At 40.1% G+C, this 25,885-nt stretch overlaps 1 long non-coding RNA gene across 1 annotated transcript in view; it reads left to right on the plus strand.

Moving 5' to 3' along the window:
• Positions 1–16,398, plus strand: part of LOC124236641 (uncharacterized) — a 42,371-nt gene extending 25,973 nt beyond the window's left edge. The window contains exon 4 of the long non-coding RNA XR_006887822.1: positions 16,324–16,398. This is a non-coding gene — a long non-coding RNA (uncharacterized LOC124236641). The remainder of the gene's footprint in view (positions 1–16,323) is intronic.
• Positions 16,399–25,885: the final 9,487 nt, after the last annotated feature.

Genomic DNA, 25,885 nt, shown 5'->3' on the forward strand with positions numbered 1-25,885 from the left:
TTAAGGAGTTTATCACCAAGAAACCAGTTCTGCAAGAAATGCTGAAGAGACTTATTTAAGTGGGAAAACAATGAACACAAATAGAGATAAAAAAAAGTTATCAAAAAAACAAAACAACAACAACAAAAAACCAGGCAATAAAATCACTTGTAAGGTAAAAATATAGTAAAGGCAGCAGATCAACTACCTGTGAAGATAATATGAAGGTTAAAAGACAAATGTGCTAAAATCACCTATTTCAATGATAAGAGGGTAAGGGATAGACACACACTAAACAAGAGACTATATATGATTTGCAAAACATATAATGTGGGAGGAGGGGAGTGAAAAAGTAGAGCTTTTAGAAAGAGGTCAAGCTAAAGAGTCTATCAATTCAATCTAGACTGTTATATGCATAGTATATTAAATAGGATCCTCATGGTAATCACAAATCAGGAACCTATAACAAGCAAGAAAAAAAGTAAGACAAAAGAAATCAAACATATTACTAAAGATAGCCATCAAACCACAAGGGAAGAGAGCAAGAGAAAAAGAAAGGAACAGAGATGAACTAATAAAACACCCAGAAAAAACAAAGTGACAAAATGGCAATAAATACATATTTGTCAATAGCTACTTTAAATGTCAATGGACTAAATGCTCCAATCAAATACCATAGGGTGGCTGACTGGATAAAAAACCAAGACCCATGTATATGCTGCATACAAGAGACACACTTCAGACCTAAAGACACTCACAAACTGAAAGTGAAAGGATGGAAAAAGATATTCCATGCAAATGGCAAAGAAAAGAAATCAGGGGTAGCAATACTTATATCAGACAAAATAGACTTTAAAACAAAAACTGTAACAAGAGACAAAGACGGGCAGTACATAATGATAAAGGGAACAATCCAACAAGAAAATATAACACTTGTAAATATCTATGCACCCAACGTAGGAGCACCTAAATATATAAAGCAATTATTAACAGACATAAAAGGAGAAATAGACAGTAACACAATAATAGCAGGGGACTTTAACACTCCACTTACACCAGTGGAGAGATCATCCAAGCAGAATATCAATAAGGAAACACTGGCCTTAAAGGACACATTAGACCAGATGGACTTAGTAGATATATACAGAACATTCCATCCAAAACCCACAGAATACACATTCTTTTCAAGTGCCCATGGAACATTTTCCAGGATTGGTCACATATTAGGCCACAAAACAAGTTTCAATAAATTTAGGAAGCTCGAAATAATACCATGCATCTTTTCTGACCACAAAGTATGAAACTGGAAATCAACTACAGGAAGAAAACCAGAAAAGCCACAAAAATATGGAGATTAAACAAAATCCTACTGAACAACGATTGGGTCAATGAAGCAATCAAAGAAGAAGTCAAAAAATTCCTGGAGACAAATGAAAATGAAAACATGACATGCCAAAATCTGTGGGATACAGCAAAAGCAGTTCTAAGAGGGAAGTTTATAGCAATTCAGGCCGACCTCAACAAAGAAGAAAAGTCCCAAATAAATAATCTAAAAGTACACATGAAGGTACTGGAAAAAGAACAACAAACAAAGCCCAAAATCAGCAGAAGGAAGGAAATAAAAAAAAAAATCAGAGCAGAAATAAACGAAATAGAGACTAAAAAACAAAATAGAAAAAAATTAATGAAACCAAGAGCCGGTTCTTTGAAAAGATAAACAAAATTGACCAACCCTTAGATAGACTCACCAAGAAAAACAGAGAGAAGGCTCAAATAAATAAAATCAGAAATGAAAGAGGAGAGATTACAATGGACACCTCAGAAATACAAAAGATAATAAGACTATACTGTGAAAATCTATACCCCAACAAATTGGATAATCTAGCCGAAATGGATAAATTCTTAGAAACATACGACCTTCCAAAACTGGACCAAGAAGAAGTAGAAAATTTGAATAGATCAATCACCAGTAAGGAGATTGAAACAGCAATCAGAAATCTCCCAAAAAATAAAAGTTCAGGACCAGATACCTTCCCTCATGAATTCTACCAAACATTCAAAGAAGACTTAATACCTATCCTTCTCCAACTCTTCCAAAAAATTGAAGAGGAGGGGAGGCTTCCTAACTCCTTCTATGAAGCCAACATTATCCTGATACCAAAACCAGACAAGGACAACACAAAAAAAGAAAATTACAGGCCAATATCACTGATGAACATCGATGCAAAAATCCTCGACAAAATACTAGCAAATCGAATACAATACATTAAAAAGATCATACATCATGATCAAGTGGGTTTCATTCCAGGGATGCAGGGATGGTTCAACATCCGCACATCTATCAACGTGATACGCCACATTAACAAAATGAAGAATAAAAATCATATGATCATTTCAATAGATGCAGAGAAAGCATTTGACAAGATACAGCATCCATTTATGATAAAAACTCTAAATAAAATGGGTATAGAAGGAAAATACCTCAACATAATAAAGGCCATATATGACAAACCCACAGCAAATATCATTCTCAATGGAGAAAAACTGAAAGCTATCCCTCTAAGAACAGGAACCAGACAAGGATGCCCACTGTCACCACTCTGATTTAACATAGTATTGGAAGTCCTAGCCAGAGCAGTCAGGCAAGAAAAAGAAATAAAAGGGATCCACATTGGAAAAGAAGAAGTGAAACTGTAACTCTTTGCAGATGACAGGATTTTATATCTAGAAAACCCTAAAGATTCCACTAAAAAACTTTTAGAAACAATAAAGAAATACAGTCAAGTCGCAGGATACAAAACCAACATACAAAAATCGGTTGTGTTTTTATACACTAACAACAAAGTAGCAGAAAGAGAAATTAAGAATACAATCCCATTTACAATTGCAACAAAAAGAATAAAATACCTAGGAATAAACTTAACCAAAGAGGTGAAAGATCTGTACACTGAAAACTGTAAAACATTGTTGAAAGAAATCGAAGAAGACACAAAGAAATGGAAAGATATTCTGTGCTCTTGGATTGGAAGAATTAACATCGTTAAAATGTCCATACTTCCTAAATCAATCTGTAGATTCAGCACAATCCCTATGAAAGTTCGAACAACATTTTTCACAGAAATAGAACAAAGAATCCTAAAATTTATGTGGAACAACAAAAGACCCCGAATAGCCAAAGGATTCCTGAGAAAAAAGAACAAAGCTGGAGGTATCACACTCCCTGATTTCAAAATATACTACAAAGCCATAGTAACCAAAACAGCATGGTACTGGCACAAAAACAGACATACAGATTAATGGAACAGAATCGAGAGCCCAGAAGTAAACCCACACGTTTATGGACAGCTAATATTCAACAAGGGAGCCAAGAGCACATGATGGAGAAAGGAGAATCTCTTCAATAAATGGTGTTAGGAAAACTGGACAGCCACATGCAAGAGAATGAAAGTAGACCATTCCCTTACACTATGCACAAAAATCAACTCAAAATGGATTAAGGACATGAATATAAGACCCAAAACCATGAAAATTCTAGAAGAAAACATAGGCAGTATGCTCTTTGACATCAGTCTGAGCAGCATATTTTCAAGTCCCATGTCTGACCGGGCAAGGGAAACAAAAGAAACAATGAACAAATGGGACTACATGAAAGTAAAAATCTTCTGCACAGCAACGGAAACCATCAACAAAACAAAAAGACAACCTAACAATTGGGAGAAGATATTTGCAAACCATAAATCAGATAAGGGGTTAATATTCAAAATATACAAAGAACTAATACAGCTCATCAACAAAAAACCAACAATCCAATTAGAAAATGGGCAAAAGATCTGAGCAGAGATTTCTCCAAAGAAGATATATGGATGGCCAACAGGCATATGAAAAGTGCTCAACATCATTAGCTATCAGGGAAATGCAAATCAAACTAATACAATGAGGTATCACCTCACTCCGGTCAGAATGGCTATAATTAACAAGACAGGAAAGGACAAAAGTTGGAGAGGGTGTGGAGAGAAGGGAACCCTTGTTCACTGCTGGTGGGAGTGCAAACTGGTGAAACCACTATGGAAAGCAGTATGGAGTATCCTTAGAAAATTAAGTATAGATCTACCATATGATGCAGCTGTCCCACTTCTGGGTATTTATCCAAAGAACTTGAAAATGCCAAGGCATAAAGATATTTGCATCTCCATGTTCATTGCAGCATTATACACAATAGCCAAGACATGGAAGCAACCTAGGTGCCTATCAAGGGATGAATGGATAAAGAAGATGTGGTATTTATACACGATGAACTACTACTCAGCCATAAGAAATGATGAAATCTGGCCATTTGTGACAACATGGATGGACCTTGAGGGTATTATGCTGAGTGAAATAAGTCAGAGGGAAAAAGTCAAATTCCATATGATCTCACTCATAAGTAGAAGATAAAAACAATGACAAACAAAAACATAGCATTGGAGAATGGATTGGTGGTTATCATAGGGGAAGGGGGGGGAGGGCAAAAGGGGTTATTAGGCTCACCTGTGAGGGGATGGACTATAATTAGTTTTTGGGTGGTGAACATGATGTAGTCTACACAATACAAAATATATTATGATGTACATCTGAAAATAAATAAATAAAAAAGTTTTAAAAAAACAACAAGAAAACAAAGGACAGGCACAGATGCCAGGGATCTTGGTAGGCTCAAATACACAGCTCTTGACCCCACCCTGGTGGTGGCAGATGGAAGATGGAACCATATACTATCATTATGGGAAAGCACAAACCCACACCATCAAATAGTATGAAGAAATATATTAATACTACAGACCAGAATGAAAATGACAAGCACCCAGGAATCAATCCAGAAGGCACAGAAATTTATAATCTAAATGACAGAGAATTCAAAACAGCTATCATGAAAAGACTCAACAAGTTACAAGAAAAGACAGATAGACCGCTCAATGAAACTAAGAACAAAATTAATGAACAGAAGGAATTCTTCACAAAAGAGATTGAAAGTATAAAGAAAAACCAGTCAGAAATGTTGGAGATGAAAAACACAATGGATGAGATAAAGAAAAATCTGGACTCCCTGAATAACAGAGCTGATATTATGGAGAGCAGAATTAGCAGTCTGGAGGACAGAAATATAGAAATGCTTCAGATGAAGGAGGAGAGAGAATTAAGACTAAAAAGAAATGAAGAAATATGCGACTCACTTAGGAAATGCAATATAATTATCATAGGTATTCCAGAGGGAGAAGAGAGGAAGAATGGAGCAGAAAGCTTGTTCAAAGAAATAATAGCTGAGAACTTCCCAAACTTGGGGAAGGAGCTGGAAATACAAGTAAAAGAAGCTAATAGAACTCCTAATTATATCAATGTAAAAAGACCTTCTTCAAGGCATATAGTAGTAAAACTGGCAAAAGTAAATGACAAAGAAAAAATATTAGGAGCAGCAAGGCAGAAGAAAATAACCTACAAAGGAATCCCTATCAAGCTTTCAGTGGATTTCTCAGCAGAAACCTTATAGGCTAGGAGAGAGTGGAATAATATATTCAAAATTCTGAAAGACAAAAACTTTCAGTCACGAATACTCTATCTAGCAAAAATATCCTTCAGATATCATGGCGAAGTAAAAACTTTCCAAGATGAACAAAAGCAAAGGGAGTTCATCGCCACAAGACCCGCCTCCCCAACAAGAAATGCTCAAGAAGGCCCTCATACCTGAAAAAAAAACAAAGAGAAAGGGTTTACAAAGCCTTATGCAAGGAGATAAATAGGCAGACAAAATCAGAAAATTGCAGCTCTCCATCAGAACAGGTTAGCAAACACTTAATTATATCATTAAAGAAAAAGGGAAGGAAAACATCAAAAATGAATGTAATCTTGTCATTTTAACCACAAACTCACAATACAAGATGGAATAAGTTGTGACAACAACAACTTAGAAGGGGAAGAGAAAAGGGATGGAATTGGCTTAGGCTAAGGAAGTAAGAGCATATCATAAAATGGACTATCTCTTCTATGAGATTTTTTTATACAAACCTCATGGTAACCACAAAACAAATAATCGGAACACAGACACAAATGATAAATAAAGAGAAAACCATCATAGAGAACTACCAAATTGAATTGGTAGTCCGAATTAGATGGGATGAGAAACAAGGGAAATACAGAACAACCGTAAAACAAGTGATAAAATGGCAGCATTAAGTCCTCATACATCAATAATCACTCTAAGTGTAAATGGATTGAATTCTCCAATCAAAAGACACAGAGTGGCAGGATGCATTAAAAAACAAGACCCAACAATATGCTGTCTCTAGGAAACACATTTCAGCTCTAAAGACAAACAGAGGCTCAGAATGAAGGGATGGAAGACAATACTCCAAGCTAATGGCAAACAAAAGAAAGCAGGTGTTGCCATACTTATATCAGACAAAGTAGATTTCAAGATAAAACAGGCAATGAGAGACAAAGAGGGGCAGTATATAACAATAAAAGGGACATTCCACCAAGAAAACATAAAACATAAATATATATGCACCCAACACAGGAGCACCGAAGTACATAAAGCAACTATTAACAAACCTAAAAGGAGATATTAACAACAGCATGATAACAGTCGGGGACCTTAACACCCCACTTGATCAATGGATAGATCATCCGGACAGAAAGTCAACAAGGACATAGTGGATTTAAATGAAAGACTAGAGCAGATGGACTTAATAGATATATATAGAACACTCCATCCAAAAACGGCTGAATACACATTCTTCTCAAGTGCACACGGAACATTCTCAAGGGATAGACCATATGTTGGGAAACAAGGCAATCCTCAATAAATTTAAGAAGACTGAAATCATATCAAGCACCTTTCCCAACCATAAGGCTATGAAACTTGAAATCAACTACAAGAAAAAAGATGGAAAAGTGACAAATATGTGGAGACTAAACAAAATGCTACTGAACAACCAGTAGATCACTGAAGATATTAAAGGAGAAGTCAAAAAAATATCTGGAGACAAATGAGAATGAAAATACACCATACCAACTCATATGGGATGCAGCAAAAGTGGTCCTCAGAGGGAAATTCATAGGAATACAGGCCCGCCTTAACGAACAAGAAAAATGTCAAATAAGCAATCTTAAACTACACCTAACAGAATTAGAAAAAGAAGAATAAACAAAGCCCAAAGTCAGCAGAAGGAGGTAAATGATAAAAATTAGAGCAGAAATAAGTGAAATTGAAACCAATAAAACAGTAGAAAGGATCGGTGAAACAAAGAGCTGGTTCTTTGAGAAGATAAACAAAATTGACAAACCCTTAGCCAGACTCACTAAGAAAAATGGAGAAGCCTCAAATAAATAAAATTTGAAATGAAAGAGGAGAAATTACAATGGATACCACAAAGGCACAAAGGATTATAAGAGAATACTATGAAAAACTATATGCCAACAAATTGGACAATCTAGAAGAAATGGATAAATTCTTAGACTCATACAACCTCCCAAAACTGAATCAAGAAGAAATAGAGAATCTGAATAGAGCAATCACAGGTAAAGAGATTGAAACAGTAACCAAAAACCTCTGAAAAAATAAAAGTCCAGGTCCAGATGGCTTCTCTGGAGAATTCTACCAAACATTCAAAGAAGATTTAATACTTATCCTTCTCAAACTATTCCAGAAAGTTGAAGAATACAGAATATTTGCGAACACATTTTACAAGGCCAGCACCACCCTCATCCCCAAGAAAGACAAAGACAACACAAAGAAGGAAAATTACAGGCCAATATTGCTGATGAACATAGATGCAAAAATCTTCAACAAAATGTTGGCACCCAAATACAGCAATACATCAAAAAGATCATATGTCATGATCAAATGGGATTTATACCAGGGACACAGGGATGGTTCAACATCTGCAAATCAATCAATGTGATATACCACATCAACAAAATGAGGAATAAAACCACATGATCATCTCAATAGATGCAGAGAAAGCATTTGACAAAATCCAACATTCATTTATGATAAAAACTCTCAATAAAATGCATATAGAAGGAAGTTACCTAAACATAAAAAAGGCCATATATGACAAACTCACAGCCAACATCATACTCAACAGGGAAAAACTGAAAGCCATCCCTCTGAGAACAGGAACAAGACAAGGGTGCCCACTCTTGCCACTCTTATTCAACGTAGTGCTGGAGGTTTTTGCCAGAGCAATTAGGCAAGACAAAAAAATAAAAGGAATCCAAATAGGCAGTGAACAAGTGAAACTCTTGCTGTTTGCAGACAGGATTTTATCTATAGAAAACCCTAAAGAATCCATTGGAAGTCTATTAGGAATAATCAACAGCTACAGCAAATTTGCAGGGTACAAAATCAACTTACAAAAATCAGTTGCATTCCTATACTCTGATAATGAACTAACAGAAGGAGAAGTCAAGAATATAATCTCATTTACAATCACAACAAAAAGAATACAAAGCTAGGAATAAATTTAACTAAGGAGGTGAAAGACATATATAATGAAAACTACAAGACATTATTGAAAGAAACTGATGATGACATAAAGAAATGGAAAGATATGCCATGCACATGGATTGGAAGAATAAATATAGTTAAAATGTCCATACTACCTAAAGCAATCTACAGAGTCAGTGCAATCCTGATCAGAATCCCATGGCGTTTTTCTTGGAAATAGAACAAATAAGCCTAAAATTCATATGGGACAACAAAAGATAAAGCAATAGCTAAAGCTATTAATAGATAAACCAAATAGCTAAAGCAATCCTGAGAAAAAAGAACAAACCTGGAGGCATCACAATCCCTGACTTCAAAATGTACTACAAAGCTATAGTAATCAAAGCTATAGTACTGGTACAAAAACAGACACACAGATCAATGGAACAGAATTTAAAGCCCAGAAATAAAACTACACATATACAGACAGCTAATCTTCAACAAAGGAGCTATGAACATACAATGGAGAAATGAAAGTCTCTTCGATAAATGGTATTGTGAAAACTGGACGGCCACATGCAAAAGAATGGAAGTAGTCTATTATCTTTTGCCATACGCAAAAATTAACTCAAAATGGATCAAAGACTTGAAGGTAAGACCTGAAACCATAAAACTCCTAGAAGAAAATATAGGCAGTACGCTCTTTGACATCAGTTTAGAAGGATCTTTTTGAATACCATATCTACTCAGGCAAGGGAAACAAAATAAAAAATAAAGTGAGACTTCATTAGATTAAAGAGCTTCTGCAGGGCAAAGGAAATCAGGAACAAAATGGAAAGACAACCCACCAACTAGGAGAAAATGTTTGCAAATCATATATCTGACAAGGGCTTAATATCCAAAAAATAGAAAGAGCTCACACAACTCAGCAACAACAACAACAAAAACAAGCTGAGCAAAAAATGGGCAGAAGATATGAACAGACATTTTTCTAAAGAAGATAGACAGATGGCCAATAGGCATGTGAAAAGATGTTCAACATCACTAATCATCAAGGAAATGCAAATCAGAAGTACAATTAGATATCACCTTATACCAGTTAGAATGCCTATAGTCACCAAGACAAAAAATAAATGTTGGAGAGGATGTGGAGAAAAGGGAACCCTCATACACTGCTGGTGGGAATGCAAACTGGTGCAGCCACTATGGAAAACAGTATGGAGATTTCTCAACAAATTAAAAATAGAAATACCACATGATCCAGCCATCCCACTACTGGGTCTTTATCCAAAAAACTTGAAATCAATAATTCAAAGAGACTTATGCACCCTGTGTTCATTGCAGCATTATTCACAATAGCCAAGATGTGGAAGCAACCCAAGTGCCCATTGACTGATGAGTGGATAAAGAAGATTTGGTATATATGTATAATGGAATACTACTCAGCCATAAAAAAGACAAAATCGTTCTATATGCAACAACATGGATGGACCTTGAGGGTATTATGTTAAGAGAAATAAGCCAGACAGAGAAAGACAAACACTGTGATTTCACTCATGTGTGGAAGATTAACACATGGACCAAGAGAACAGTTTAGTGGTTAGCCGAGGAGGAGGAGGAGGATGGGTGGTAGGCATAAAAGGTGAAGGGGCACATTTGTATGGTGACTGACAAATAATAATGAGTGTGGAGCGACGTTTCAGGTTATGAGTTGTGTACGTGGTAAGAGGATGGGCTTTAGAATCTAAGAGCTGGTTTCATTTCCTAACTCTGCCACTGGATAGCTGTATGAACTTTGCCAAATTATTTAACCTCCCTGAGCTTCCTAATCTGTGAAATGTGGAAGACGATTTCTACCTCCAAGTTTGCTTTGAGCAGGTAATGTGCGTAAAACGTTTACCATCGTGCTTGGCACATGTCACTATTAATTGGAACAAGAGAAAGACACCTATGGGTGGAAAAGTCCTCATGTAAGTTAATATCCCTGACTTCCTGTTTTAGGAAAATCAACATTTGTCAAGAATAATTGTCAACTCCGATAGGAAGTTGTGAACTCCTGTAATATAGGAAGTATTACAAAGCCCTATTGGGGTTTAGAATTTGTTAATGACACTGAGTGGCTCTGCACGTGAGGAATGAGTAGTGTTGCCCACACACCAATTAGCTTCACCCCTCATTAGTAATGTGTGCCTGCAGACATTATTTCTTTTGCTCCATCTAATTTCACTCGGACGCCATCCAAGAGAACACTTAAATAAAAACCCAGTTGTCATGTCTTGCTGTTAGCTGAGCAAGTGTAGAGTAAACACCATTAAGGTTAAATGTATTACAGGAACCTCAGTTGAATGAGCGACACGAAGGCCAAGAAATACTCCATCTTAGTGGAGAAATGGCCAATATTGAATGACAAAATGGAACCTTCCAAACTTATATCTGGGTTCAATTACGGACGTTCGGGATTCTTACCTGAGATCACAAGAGGAAAACTGGTTGGTTAGAGTTGTTCCTTCCCTTGGGGCCTGTTTATTACTGGTAATTATTCTCCCTATTCAAAATTACAGTTGAGGGGCCGGCTCCGTGGCCGAGTGGTTAAGTTTGCGTGCTCTGCTGTGGCGGACCAGGGTTCAGATCCTGGGCGCAGACATGGCACCGCTCATTAGGCCACGATGAGGTGGCGTCCCACATCCCACAACTAGAAGGACCTGCAACTAAGATATACAGCTGTGTACAGGGGGGGTTTGGGGACATAAAGCAGAAAAAAAAAAGAAAGATTGGCAACAGTTGTTAGCCCAGGTGCCAATCTTTAAAAAAAAAAAATTACAATTGAGCATATTTTATATCCTTTTCTTCCTCTTATTCCTTTTTCATTCTCATCAAGATTTATTTACTGACCACCTATTATGGCCAAAACACTAAACTAAATTTTGAAAGAGCCAAAAGTGTAACAAGAATTGCTGCCCTCCACATCTGCTCAAGCACTTCAGTTACATATGGTGGGACCAGCCACGGTAGAAGGTAGATTTTGATGATGAAGGCCAGATGGGTTTCTATATAAAATATTCTGTATTCACAGTTTAGTAAAAGTAGAGACTGAGTAGGGACTTTCATTCCTTCCAACTCTAATAGGTGAAAACACTTGATTTATCTTCAATTTTCCCAGATCACAGCTGGCGCTGCTGCCTTGGTCTACCTTTCCTACAGGCAGTAAAATTCCAAGTGTCATCTGGAATTTGAGAGCCACGCTCCATTAACACTAATGAGTGACTTATGGTGAAATCTTTGTGGATCAGGCTGAACATCTCCCTGTAGGTATGAGTTCACATTTCATGTCGGTGGGCATCCCACCAGCCTGCACTAAAATTGCTTGCATCATTTAACCTATAAGGGTGTCCAACAAACCTATGATTTATGGTTTGGAAAGTATTCAGCTCCGTCCAGGCTGTTATTGAAAATTTCCTGGTTTCTAGGTTACAGTTTCACGTTCAGGTCAAATATAATTATAAATTTCCAGGCCTTCATTGTTTCCTGTAGGACTCAGGTCAAGATACTTTATAGGTGGAATAATATGACTTTAAAATGACTGTTCTAACAATAATGGAATCATACAAATTTACTTCTGAAAGCTAGAGGTTTAAGTTAAACATCCATGACAATTGAGTCGCCAGACTGTATGTTTTGTCATTGTAATGATTTGAAAAATAACCTTTAGATTCACAGGCATGTGGGTGAACAATTTAAAATACTTTCATGAAAAACCCAAGAGACCAAAAAAAAATCATATTTCTATTTCCTACATAACTCTGACTAGTGTTTATATTAATCGTATCTACCTTGATTGCAAATTTAATGTCAGGAAACGTTGAGGTGTGTAATTCAGGGTTAATAAGAAGGTGTTCTTTTGTGATTTAGTCATGAGCCACAGCTTGAGGCCTCACCCTCCCACCACTAATGAGTCCTCTCCAGATTTTCCTCTAAAGCTACAAGATTCTGAACCTTTGAACTGCTCCGGGGAAAGTCTCTGTGCCTGTGTGTTTGTCCTTTTGTTTGGGGAACTGGTCCTCGCCGGTATTTCCTAACAAATCGAGTCCCTGTTGCAGTCTGGCTGTTAGATTGGGAGCCATTAATAATTGGCAATTTGTAGCTGTCATAATGATGCTGGGGACTTTCCAGATGGCTTTTCTCTTTCTCTGGAGAAGGACTAAGACTTATACTTATTCTCTTTGAAGGGATTTTAATCAAGCAGACGTCGCTCATGGCCCTTGACCCACAGTAGGGACAGGACGGGGTTGGCTCATCTCTGGTCTAGGGACAGCCCTGTGTCTTGTTTTCCAGAGGGCAGGCTCACATGCTTATCTAAGCTTAGGCTTTCTGACAAAGGGACAAGGCCTCAGGCGGGTAGGAGTTGGCTGTATCGGGATGGAGGTGGTGGACATATTAGGGTGTTGTGAGTGTAAATTTGAAAAGAAATGTTAAAAAGAGAAAGAAATGCCCATTTTAATTTTTCAAATAACTAAACCAGTTGTGAAGGGAACAGAAAGTAAGAAGATGAGAGTTTAATGTTCCCTTTGGTCCTGGTTCTGTACTCCTTGCAGGCGAGGCACTTCACACAAGTTTAAATTAGGAAGAAAATGGTAATTTCTGCTGCTAAGTTTTATAGCAAATAATTTTCTCACCTCCAACTTTCTTCCCCTTCTTGTTCCACCATATCTCCCACCCAACCCTAAGAAAAAGAGGAAAAAAATTGGAATTTTCTGTAAAATTTTGTGGTTAGTGTTACCTGAGCAGCATTATGCTTCAGAGGGGAGATAGTGGCAGTTGGAAAGTATCTTTCCTGTGGAACTGATGAATGTTCCAACGTGAAGCTTCTTTCTGCCTCACGGTCCTGGTGTTTGGGCTGCCCGTTGACTAAACTCTTGTTTTCAGTGGCTTCGTTGAATCTCTGCTTAAACATGACCTCCTCACATACGTTCCCTGACCTGCTCCATCTGAACTAGATTCTCCCCTCCCTGCCCTGTGATATCCTGAGTCTCCTTACCCTACTTTCTTCTTCTTAGCCCTCATCACTCCCTGGGTAACTGCTTATTGTCTGCCTCTCCCACCAGAGTAAGCTCCGTGAGAGCAGGGACTGTGTCCTCACTGCCATGCCCTCAGGGTCTAGTACCTGGTAGAGAGTCAAAAAATATTTATTGGAATAAGGTATTCATTTCTCACCTTAGACTCTGCTTGTTGAACCTGAGCCTCTATAAACATCCAGCACTACTGTGCTTATTGCATTATCATAGATGCTACATTCCGAGATGTGCAGTTTTTCACATTTCTGAAATCAGTACATTTAGAAATATACATTTAATGTGGTAGGGGTTACCACTTGTCAGAGCTGCTACTAAATTGATGTACCTCTTACAGTTAAATGTACCTTAGAATCAAGGACATTGTGGCGGACAGAATGGCCCCCCCAAAGATGTCCATGTCCTAATCCCTGAAACCTGTGAATGTGTTACCTTGAATGGCAAGAGGGACTTCGCAGATGTGATTCAGTTAGGGATTTTAAGACAAAGAGGTCATCCTGGATCATTCATATTGGCCCAAGGTAATCACAAGGGTCTTTATAAGAGGAAGGTAGGAAGGTCAGAGTCAGAGAAGATTTGCTGACAGAAGCAGAAGCTGGAATAATGCGGGGCTACAAGCCAAGGAATGCAGGCCTCTAGAAGCTGGAAAAGGTCAGGAAATGGATTTTCCCCTGGATCCTCCTGAAGGAACATAGTCCTGCCAACCATTTTAGACTTCTATAAGACTTACAGAACTATAGATAATAAGTTTGTATTGTTTTAAGCACTAAATTTGTGGTGATTTGTTACAACAGCCACAGGAAACTAATACAAACACGCTATTACAGGCAATAACATATATTACATTCTGGAAATTCTTAATGTCCAGTTTCATAATCTTCTTGAGCATTGCTAAGGTATGTCATTGACTCTGTCTTTCTGGTAACAAAATGTCATTGCTATTTCAGGATCTAGACAGGGTATAGTTGTGGAATCTTTTGAAGTCATTTTGCAGATGCTCTCAGTGCCCCTTGACCTATGCCAGAGGTCATCTGCAGATAGTTCCTATATTAGAGTGACCAGTCATCTCAGTTTGCCCAGGACTTAGGGGGTTCCCAGGATGCAGGACTTTTAGTGCTAAAACCAGGGAATTCCTGGGCAAGCCAGGATGGGTTGTTCATTCCACCCATACATGGGGCATCTACCTGCATATGATGAGGACATTCTCGGGCCATAGGCTCCTCCTCATTTTACGTACATGGGTGGAGTTAACACTGCAAAGCATCTCTCAAACAATGCAGGGTGAGAGTTGGTGGATGTGTGCCCAGCTTCCCTGCCTCAATGGCAAAGTTCTGAGGCATGTTTCATGCAATCTCCCAGGGGGTCCCCTCCAGCCTTGAGCCCTAATTGCCCACAGCGCTCAGTAGTGACCCTCTTATTGGCTTGCCTTGCTACCTTGTCTTCAACCCTCACCAAGCTTCCTGCATTACTTCCCAGATAAACATTTTGCACCCAATCCTTGCCTCAGGGTCTGCTTTTGGATGAGCCCAAACTGGGACATCACCCTAGGATCAAGAGTCTTAAGTCCAAAATCCTTCACGTGGCCCCAAACGTCTGGACCCTGTCTTCCCCTCTAGCTTCATCCCTGAAACCCTCTCTCTTGCTCATCAACATCCAGCCACACCAGCCGTTATTCAGAATCTGATCTATCCTAAATTCCTTCCTCGCTAGGTCATTTGCACTTGTTTCTCCTGCCTGAATGCTCCTAAGTTGTATTCATCCTTTAGGTCCCCAATCAAATGTCACTTCCGCATGAAGGTATCCTTGGCCCTCCAGACTATGCATGTTTTCCCTGACCCTCCCGCGCTTTTCTTCATGGCACTTACTACAAATGAAATGACAATTATTTTATTGGAGGTTGATTTCCTGTTTATGCGTGGGTCTTGCAAAGGATTCAAACACACCAGTATTGTGTGATGTAGGTGTAAGACAAGCGTTATGGGAAAATCACGGGCAGAAGGGTCAGTGTGGTGCACATGTCCCCGACCTCGGGCCAGCTGACTGAGATGCATGCTGGGTGAGGCACAGCTGGAGAAACCGTGGGAAGTGCTCCAAGAGAAGGACCCTGCTGTGTGCTACTTTACATACTTATAGGGAAACTGGGAGGAGACACAGGACATCTAGTCAACACGTGGTTGTGCAAGCTCCGTGGACAGCTAGATGGCCTTATTAGACCAGAGCGTAGCTAGAAGTCTCATCCCAATTTTTCAGTAGAAAGCCCCGTTAAAAAAAGTTCAGTCCACACTTCCAACATATGTATATTTATTTATAAGTTTATACATCTATCACTATCAAGCTAAATGTCAAATAGTAGAGAAGCTGAATTTCTTTTTTGAGATAATCATAAACGAGAATAAAAATAGAATAAACAAAAATAGAAATAAAATTTAAAAAAGAAGTTGTAAAACTTCTTTGCACATCCTAATAGATCATTTTGTGTGTGCCCTGAGGTGCACATACCAGGTGGGGTGAGTATTGCTCTAGAGCAGTGCTCTCCCAAGCAGATCCCCTGAGGAGCTGGTTAATTAACATGCAGACCCTGATTCAGTAGGTCTGGATGCGGCCTTGGATTCTGCATTTCTAACCATTGCCCAGGTGGTGCCAATGGTGATGGTTTGTGAAGCACATTTTGAGTAGCTAGGCTCTAAAGCATCTTGCTGTCCAAATATTCATAAGCCACTGAGATTTAGATGCTCAGGTTTAACAGACTGATACAGCATCTTCTCTTATTTTGGAATGATTTTCTTCTGTCTCATGCTTTGCTGTTTCCAGGCAGAATCAGTGGAATGTGTGTGACCTTCACCATCTTGTTGAATGATTGCCCATCGGAAAATACAAAAAGTGAAGGACAACTGAGCAAGGTAAAAGTTTGTTGACTCCTCATTTCTCCTGGCCTTTAAAATCTAATTATCTGTTCTTATTCCTCTGATGAGATGGCAAAAACACATTGAACCCCATGAACAGGCTCTGTGCTGGGTGCTTTTCATGTGCCATTTCATTTTATATCTGATTCTAATGGCAGAAACCGGTCTGAATACAAAGAGACTCGCAGTGTGTGCATGTGGGCATGTGTGTATGTGGATGCATGCATGTGTGTGTGTGTGTGTGAGACAGAGAGAAAGGGAGACTCAGCTTTGTCTCCTGACCTTCTGCCTGACCTGCTGTGCGGGTTGGGACAAACCATTCCAGCTCCCTGTGCTCAGGGATGCGGTGAGGATTTCCCAGTTAGTGACAGAATCTGAGTGATTTGTAGACATTTGTGTGCTGATTGTCTTGCCCTCTAGGCATGAGCCGTGTTGCATCAGGAGGGCAAGAGGGTTCCAAATAGATTTAATATTCCTTGTATGAGCTTCAACCATCTGCCCGCCAGCTCTCAGTGTGAGCATAATATATGTTTCCAGAATCAAACACAAAGAGCCTGGCTTTTTTTTTCTCTTTCTTTTTCCATTTTTCAAAGCCTTTTAGTTTGGATCATTTGTGTTTTTCTTGTATTTTGGGGTAGGTTACTAGGGTCATCCTCTCTACAATTATATTTGCTTTCATTTTGTTTCCTGGTGCCTCTGGCATATTTAAATAAATGGTTTCCCCCTCCTGATCTCCATGTCCCCTGTACAGAACTGCATCCTTGAAATTAATAAATATCCACGAAATCTTGTGATGCACAAGATGGCTGGGATTAAACTGCAGGCATTCCCAATGGGTGCAGATTATACCCTGGACATTGGACAATTCTTCCCTTGCTAAATTTGAACACTGTTTTCCTGAGTGGTGACACTTCAACTTTTTTTCCTCCTTCAAGGGAAATCTTGTGGCTGTTGATGGGCCTGTCCTAGCAGCTAAAGCTCATGGTAGGACTAGAGTTGTTTGGGTGTTGGGTGTCTGACCTAGAAACCTTGTGTCATTTAAGGTAATTAACATATGGGGGATCTTAAGCTCTGAAAGAGATGAAAATAAGTTAAGCCAATCAAATGGAGTTCTTATAAAATCTCACTTAAGTTAAAGAAATTTGGCAGATTTGGAAAGCTCTTTGATTTACATGAAAGTTGGGTGGGGATACCATTGATACTCTCCTAGCATTACTCAGTAAGCATTAGGAGGGGCAACTAATGGAAAATGAACTTGGAATATTTTCTTGTGCAGGCTTGAGGGCATAGAGGTAAAAATTCTCCAGTTCTGCTCCTTTTTATTTAGTCAGCAAACTTTGTGTTGTTCTGCATTAGACAGTGTATATTTAAGAACTGCTTCTTCTTTCAACTCATTTCAGATTCAGTTCTCCTGACGGGGGAGGCTGAAAGAGCCCCATCCCTTGCTGCTCTTCTAGTCAATGATGAGGGGATGTCAGATTAGGATGTGGGCTCTGGGGGACCACTTGGGTGCCTGGCTAGGCTCCATCTCTTTCTGCCTATGTGACCTTGGGAGCATCATAAACATCTCCATGCTGTTTTCCTCAGTTGTAGAGGAGGGCCTATGACAGTGTTACCCGAAGGGTATTTGATGAAACAAAGGTATATTTGATGAAACAATCAAATATAATAATGCATAATAATGTATGTAAAGTTCATAGCACAGTGCCTCCCGCATAGTACCGTGTTAGCTATTGTTACTATCATTACTAGAGAAATGAAGGATGGAGAAAAATGGGAGCGTGGATTCCATATCATGACTTGTACTGTTTTGGCTGTGGAAGATGTTGTCTGAAACATACCTCTGCATGTGGAGAATTAAGAGGTCAGGGCTGACAGGGGAAGGACCAAAGAAAATAGAAATAGTGTTTTTAGTAAGAGCTTTGGTTTAAATACGTGGCTGCTAGAACTCACGGAGGTGTGTGGTTGGATGGAAACCATCCCTTCCTTTCAGGCTGATGCACGATTAGCCTTGCCCTCTCCTCCCCCACAACCCCCACGTGTTTAGATTTGGTCTGACCTTGGGTCCTTTTTGAACTGTATTGGTTGTGAGACTGATGGAGCCTCAGGGGTGGCATTGTCCAGAACTCTAATCTCACCGAGTATCTAGTGCAGAGCAGATCTGGGCCTCTGTGGGTAGTTAGAACTGAACCTGCCTTTAGGGGGAGGGTGTGCTTCTGGCCAGAGCCAAGAGCCTATCCATTCACTTGTCCCAGCTGTCTTTCATGTGGACTTTCATAGACGTAGGCCACACCAATTAAGATGGGGGGCCAGTCAAAGGAGGTGCACAAAGCAATGAAATGCAAACAAAAATGGTATTTGCCTCAAGAGCCTTATGGGAGATCTTCTGGATCTTTGGCTTTCGGGCTCCCTGTTTCCCATGGAGGATCCAGGCTGGCTCACATGTTCAGCTCTTTCCTTGCTGCTGCTCTGCTGTTTAGTTCTGGCTGCTCTCTCTGCTCCATTGTTTGTGGCCTCTGTGGCCACCACTGCTCACTGGGTGGTGCCATGATCCTGGCCCTGATGTTCCTTTGCCTGGTGTTAGCTACGATCCTATTTGCTGTTGCCCATTGGTGCACTTGGCCCTAAGGGCTCCATATTGATGCTCCATTTCTTTCCCAAGTGAACTTTGGCTCTCTGCCTTTGAGCTGTGATTCCTAAGTGTATGGTGTAGACTTGATGCCACTGTGGGTTTTATTCTTGTCATGTGGCATCAGTCCCCTCATTGTCATCATCGGTGTTGACCTAGGCACTACCACCAACACCCTGGTGAATCAGGCCTTTTCCCACCAGCATAATGACTCTTCTATTAAGACCCCAACTGGGGGAGATGTATCTTATTCTCTTAGTCTCTTGTTGCACCTATAATATTGTGACTTTTCTATTTATTGATCCGGTTCCCCAGGCTGCTCCTCTCCTGTGACTCATAATACAAGTTCCCTCCAGGACTGGCTGGAAGATGATTGATATCACATTGAATAACTTAATCCCTAAACAGCCTGTCTTCCTTTTGTGCTGACCATCAGTCAATTATATTGGTCAAACCTTGAATCTTTCCCATCTTACAATGTGTCTCCTTCCCATCCCGGACAGCCAGGGCTGGGAGGGTCTGGTGTATCTCTTTGGTCATCACCTTCAAGATATCCTGCAAAGATTCTTCCAGGGAGCCTCATTATAGCTTTTCAAATAAGTAAATCTTGGCTGCTCACTGTGCCTGGAAATCCCAAATTCCTGCACCAGGGGAATAAGCTCGGCTGTGGGAGTGGCACTTCAAGGACATGATGCTGGACTCTTCTCCCTCCCTCTATAACTCTTTGTCTCTCTCCCTTCTTCCTTCTTCCTTTTGGTTTGCACCTAGCTCATAGAATAGTGCTGTTTTTTCAGGCAAAACCTCAGCCCTGGCATGATTTAGAGAAGATATGGAGTTTCACACAATGGGCGCTGAGGCACTGACTCAATGGAAAGAGTGTGGGCTATCTGGATACTTGGAACCTGGCTCCTGCTCTACCAATATACTAGCTGTGCAAACTTGGGCAAGAACCTTAACCTCTCTGAGCCTCTGATTCTGTAAAGTGGGGTTGCGGGAGGAGGGTAGTGGTAGATTGAACTAAATTCTTAAAAACACTCTCTTTTTTTTTTTTTTTTTTTGAGGAAGATTAGCCCTGAGCTAACTACTGCCAGTCCTCTTCTTTTTTGCTGAGGAAGCCTGGCCCTGAGCTAACATCGTGCCCATCTTCCTCTATTTTATACGTGGGACATCTACCACAGCATGGTGTGCCAAGCGGCACCATGTCCACACCTGGGATCCGAACTGGCGAACCCCGGGCCGCCGAGATGTGGAACGTGCAAACTTAACTGCTGCGCAACTGGGCCAGCCCCAAAACACTCTCTTTTTGATGGAAATTGGCTTCTAGCAACTAGCGATGGAAAAGGCCTGGTACCTGTATATTAGGCTCTCCTGCAAATCTTCTTGGTAAGGCAGAATGGGAGCCCAGACAGAAGCTACATGCTCGCTTGTTCCAAGAAAGAAGTGAGGGAAATATTGTTTAAATCAATAACATTACATGAACACAGAAGATGGAACTATTTTCCCCCAAATTGTTTTGATTGCTGCCAGTTGCTGCTATTTGGTATGAAATCCATTCAGATGGTAAAAAGCCAAAGGAACATACAGTACGTGAAAAGATGTTGTAATTGGCACCATTGTAACTCTATACGGTGTGTGATCTTAGCTGGGAGGAGGGAGGGTTGTCGGATAACTTGTAATCTAATTTTCTTTGTTGTAAAATAGAATGTTACCATTGTATTCCTGTGGAATAATAATTATAACATCTCAGACAAATAGAGAGCCTTTCTCGGGAGGTGCTTAAAGAGCTCAATAGGCATTCATTCAGCCTGGTAAACATAGTAAAACCTGGCTTGCTTGCCTTTCTCTCAACTGAAAATTCCTTTTACCCAGCATCTCCCCTCTCTGTCCTACCGGGATAAATGATTTTTATGCTGGTGAACCTGACACCCCGAGAGACACTGAAGTGCCTTCTGAATCATCAAAGAATTATGAAACCTTCAGTAGAGTTTCAGTGTTAATTGCAATTTATGACAGCCTAATTTTTTGAAAAGTGGTAATTCATGTGTTGCAGAGACGATAATTAGTTGGAATAGTTGATTAGTCAGACTGCTCTATTTTCTGACCACATTGAAGTACAGTATTTACAGTACCTGCAACACCGGCTCTCCCAGAGAGCCACGGAGGAGGTGGGGAAGTGAAAGTAGCAGTCTTTATAGCTTGGCAGGAGTAAATTACTACTCATTCTGGGCAAATGATCATTTCCAGAGCTTTATTCTTCAACTTCTACATTAGCTTCTAAACGAAATGAGAAGAGAAAATAAGTGAGTTTTAAAAATAGATTATATTTGCTTCTTATGACTTGGCCATCCCCAGGGTCATGGCTCTTGTTGATAATGAGACTGTTAGCTCTTACGGTAAACGTGAGTGGCTTTAAAATCAAATTTCGGATGATATTCAGTAGGGCTTCTTCACAAACAGAGATTCCTTAAGGAGAGTATCAGTGCAGTAGATTTGTTTGTGTTAATTGGTCCATTCTAAGTGTTTTATTAAAGGGATAAGATCTTAATTCAGTTAAGATTAACTTGATAACTTTTTTTTTAATGTCCAAGTTCTTAATGATGGGGTCTTAAAAGAAAAAGCATTAGAATCAGTGTTGTGCTCAGGTTCACTGCCAAGAATAGACAGTTCAGTAATACGGAAAGAAGAAAATAAAAATAGTCCATTATTCTATCACTCAGAGGAACTATCATTGCCTTTTAGCATATTTCCTTTAATTTTCTTCCTGTGTATACATGTAAACATATTATAGAGTTATTCCATGCTACATGTACTATGTGCTGTCTCCCATCAACATCACGTAAAGGACATTTTCTAGGTCAATAAATATTTTTTTAAAACATACTTACTGCTGACTCTATTCATGAACCATAATACGTTAAACCAATCTCCTGTTTTTGGACTTTAGATGGTTTACAAAGTTGGGCTTTATAATGATGCAACAAGTGTCTTTGCTCATTTGTTTGTCCCTCCATCCATTTATTCAATCAATTTGTCATTGAGTCCTGTGGTCAGACTTAGGGCCAGGAGTTAAGGATATATCATTAATCATAACCCTCCGAATAGTTAACATTTGTTACTTACTATGGACCAGGCACTTTTTTTAGTATTAGCATATTAATTATATGAATATATATTAGTATAATAATCGTAATAAGTTGGTATTAACTAATTAAATTCTTATGAGGTAGGTATTATTATTATCCCTATTTTCCAGATAAGGAAACGGAGGCTTAGAGAATTGAAGTGACTTGCCCAAGATCATCCAGCTGGTGTGTGGCAGGGCCGGGATTCAGTCCCAGGCAGCCTGACTCCAGTCCTGCTCTTTTAACCTCGGCGGTTACTGTGTCGGTAAAAAAGACACTCACTTGCCTCTATGGGCATGAAACAATTTTAAATGTAATAGTCTTTGAGTGATTCTCTGGTTATTTTCTTAGGATAAATTCTAGAAATGGAAATACTGAATCAATGACTATGAACAACCCTCCTAGTGAATAATACTGTGGTCCAGGTCCTAGATGGAGGAGGACCAGAGATGATAAGGTGATTTATTTCTTTTCTTTTCTTTCTTTATTTTTTTTAAAGATTGGCACCTGAGCTAACAACTGTTGACAATCTTTTAATTAATTAATGTATTTTTCCCCCTGCTTTTTCTCCCCAACCCCCGCAGTACATAGTTGTACATTTCAGTTGTGGGTTCTTCTAGTTGTGGCACGTGGGATGCCACCTCAACATAGCCTGGTGAGTGGTGCCGTGTCCGCGGCCAGATCTGAATCAGCGAAACCCTGGGCTGCTGAAGTGGAGCACGTGAACTTAACCACTTGGCCACAGGGCCAGCCCCAGATGATTTATTTATTTGTTAGCTTTACTTTCTTGTTTTTGGTCCTGAGTCTCTGTCCTTGCTCTACCAGCAAGGTAGACAGCAGGAAGTAGGTGTGGTAGTGACTCAGGCCTAGGCAGACCCTGGAGAAGGTCTAGGCAAGGCTCTTGCTGTCAAGGCGGGGTCAGTGGGCGGCTGCCCTTCAGAAAGGTTGATCTCCTCTTGACACTACAAGATGCAAGATGGCAGAGGGGAGGAAGCGTAGAAGAGGAAGAGCTCAGCAAAGGAATGAGTCTAGGTCCCACCTGAATGTATAGCCTCTTAAGACGAATATCATCACAAAAAAATACCTCTGCTCAGAAAAAATCCCCAGGTTCAGTTAAAGACTGACTTATTTCAGTTAGTCTTTGGTACGGCCTCCCTTGCACCTAAACCATAAATTACTCTTATGACAAGTGACTATCTGTAAATATTCCTTCTGCTCCTCTTTATTGCCACACTCCTTCTCAAGTCCCACTCCCCCAAATGAACATTCTCTCTCCTTTGTCCAGCTTTCTGTGATGCAGTATCGTGTAATAGCAAAAGCAGACTTGAGCAGGCTCTCCTAGCTTTTATTCCTGGCTCTGCCACTAACCCACTGTGTGGTGTTGGACAATCTTTTTGGTTCTCAGTTTCTCACCTTTAAAATAACACAGAGTTATAATGACAATCAAATGAGGTGCATGAGCAGAAAAAAATAATAGCTAACCTTTATTGAGATCTTCTAAATATCACAAAATAAAGCACTGTTCTAAACGTGTAAAATGCATGCATTTACTTATTTCTCAAAATAATCACGTGGTAGGCTGGTTTCTAGATAGTTCTCATGGCCTTCACCCCTGGTGTTACTTCTGCGATTATGTTACATTATATGGTGAAAGAGTCTTTGAAGATGTAATTAAGGTGACTAATCAGTTAACCTTAAGATATGAAGATTACCCAGGTGGGTCTAGATATTATAATCATATAATCACATGAGCCCCTTAAAAGCAAAAAATTTTTGTCTGGCTGTTGGCAAAAGAGGAAGTCAGATTTGAAACATGAGAAGGACTCAACATGGTTGCTGCCTTGAAGATGGAAGGGGTCTCATGAAAAGGAGCACTTCTAGGAGCAGAGGACATGCCCCTTGCTGACAACCAACAAGGAAGCAAGGACCTCAGACCTACAGCTGCAAGGAACTGGATTCTGCTGACAACCTGAATGAGTTTGCAAGTGGATTCTTCCCAGAGCCTCTGGAGAAGAGGTCAGCTGGCTGGCATCTTGGTTTTAGCCTTGTAAGGTCTTAAGCGGAAAACCCAGTGAGCTGGCTCAGACTTCTAACCCACAGAACTGTGAGAGAATAAATGGGTGTTGTTTTAAGATGCTAAGTTGTGACAGCAATAGAAAGTGAATACAAACTGTGTGCAGGAGGTACTTTTATTATCATGCCCATTTTGCAGATGAGGAAACTGAGTCACAGAAAAGTAAAGTCACTTGCCTGAAGTCTCACAGCTATTAAATATCAGAAGTGGGATTTAAATCGAGGTAGTCTGCCCCTAGAGCCCATGTTCGAATCCAGTGACACAGTGCCTGAGACGTTTGTAGGTGCTTACTGCGTCTTAACTTCCCTTCTCTTTGTAGTGTAGCACAGAGGGCACCTGGCTGCCATATTTCTCGGTTTTGCTGCTGGGGTTTTCTGGTGCTGTGGCAGGGGCTTCTGGAAACCATGGGATCAAGATAGCATATTTGGAGCATTAGTTTTACTCATGAGGGTAGATCTTTTTATATTATAAGAAACCTGAATATGTCACAGACTATAATGTAAAAGATAAAACCAGACATTTCAAAGAAACTTTGTTTTTGATAATCTCTACTGTGAAAAATACTTGACTGAAAAAGTTTGAGAAGCAGCGAGCTGATATATTCAAACTAATCTAGTTTAACACCTTTCCTTCCCATTTTACTCTAAATTCACAGTGACTTTGCTATACCAGCTAGAATTCTGGGATGAGAATCAGGAAATCTGGACCCAGCTATGCACCATCCATCCAACCATCCGTCTTCTGTTGGTCCAAACAAGTACTTACAGAGTGCTCCCCTATGGCTGGAGTGTCTCTAATACAGTGTGACTTGATGAAGTTTTATGAACTTTTCTAGTTCTGTTTCCTTGCATATAAAATTAGGTGATTTGACAGAACTTCCTCTAGGGTCTCTGTCTCTTACCAGTCTAACGCTTTTAAAGTTCTCTTAGGTGCTGACTTCTGGATTTGCCGAGGTAGAGCAATGTTTCTTAAGATGTCCAGCCTGGGCACCACCTGCATCAGAATCTCCTGGGGTGCCTAATAAAAAAGTAGTTCCTGAGGTTGCTCCAAACCTATTGAATCAGAAACACTGGGAACTGGGGCCCAAAACTTCTGGTTTTAAATAAGCTCTTCAGGTTATTATTTTGCACACTGAAGTTTGAGATGTGCAGCTATAGGGATGCAAAAATAAATGTATAACATGGGCCGTGTGCCCTAAGTATCTCCCTTATTAAAATACAAGCCTTGCACGTTTGGGAAGAAAAAGAGGGTCATGCTATCCGTATCAGTCTCCCGGCCAGGCGCATGCTTGGCCCATCCTGTGGCCCCCTCCCCTAGCCAGAGCCAGGGAGGGAGCTGTGACTGTGCAGCCGATCTGGCTCAGCCCCGGTGCCTACAAAGGCTCCTCTCCCCTTCTGGGGCTTACCTGTGCCTGCCCCATTTAATAAAAGGGGTTTATGTGAGAACAGGAGTGGGAATTCCTCCTCCCAGGCTTTGGGAGCCTTTTCCCTTTCCCAAAGGGAGGGTGGGGCCGGCGCAGGCAGGTGGGGGAGCCCCTCTGGGCAGCTCGCGCCTTGCAGCAGTATCTCACCGGGGTCAGTCGGCGGCCCGAGGCAGCCGCCTTTCCCACTTCCATTCGCGCGGAGAAGAAAACTGGGCGAGTGGG

This window comes from Equus quagga, chromosome 3 (assembly GCF_021613505.1).
Source record: "Equus quagga isolate Etosha38 chromosome 3, UCLA_HA_Equagga_1.0, whole genome shotgun sequence".
NCBI classification, from domain to species: Eukaryota; Metazoa; Chordata; class Mammalia; order Perissodactyla; family Equidae; genus Equus; species Equus quagga.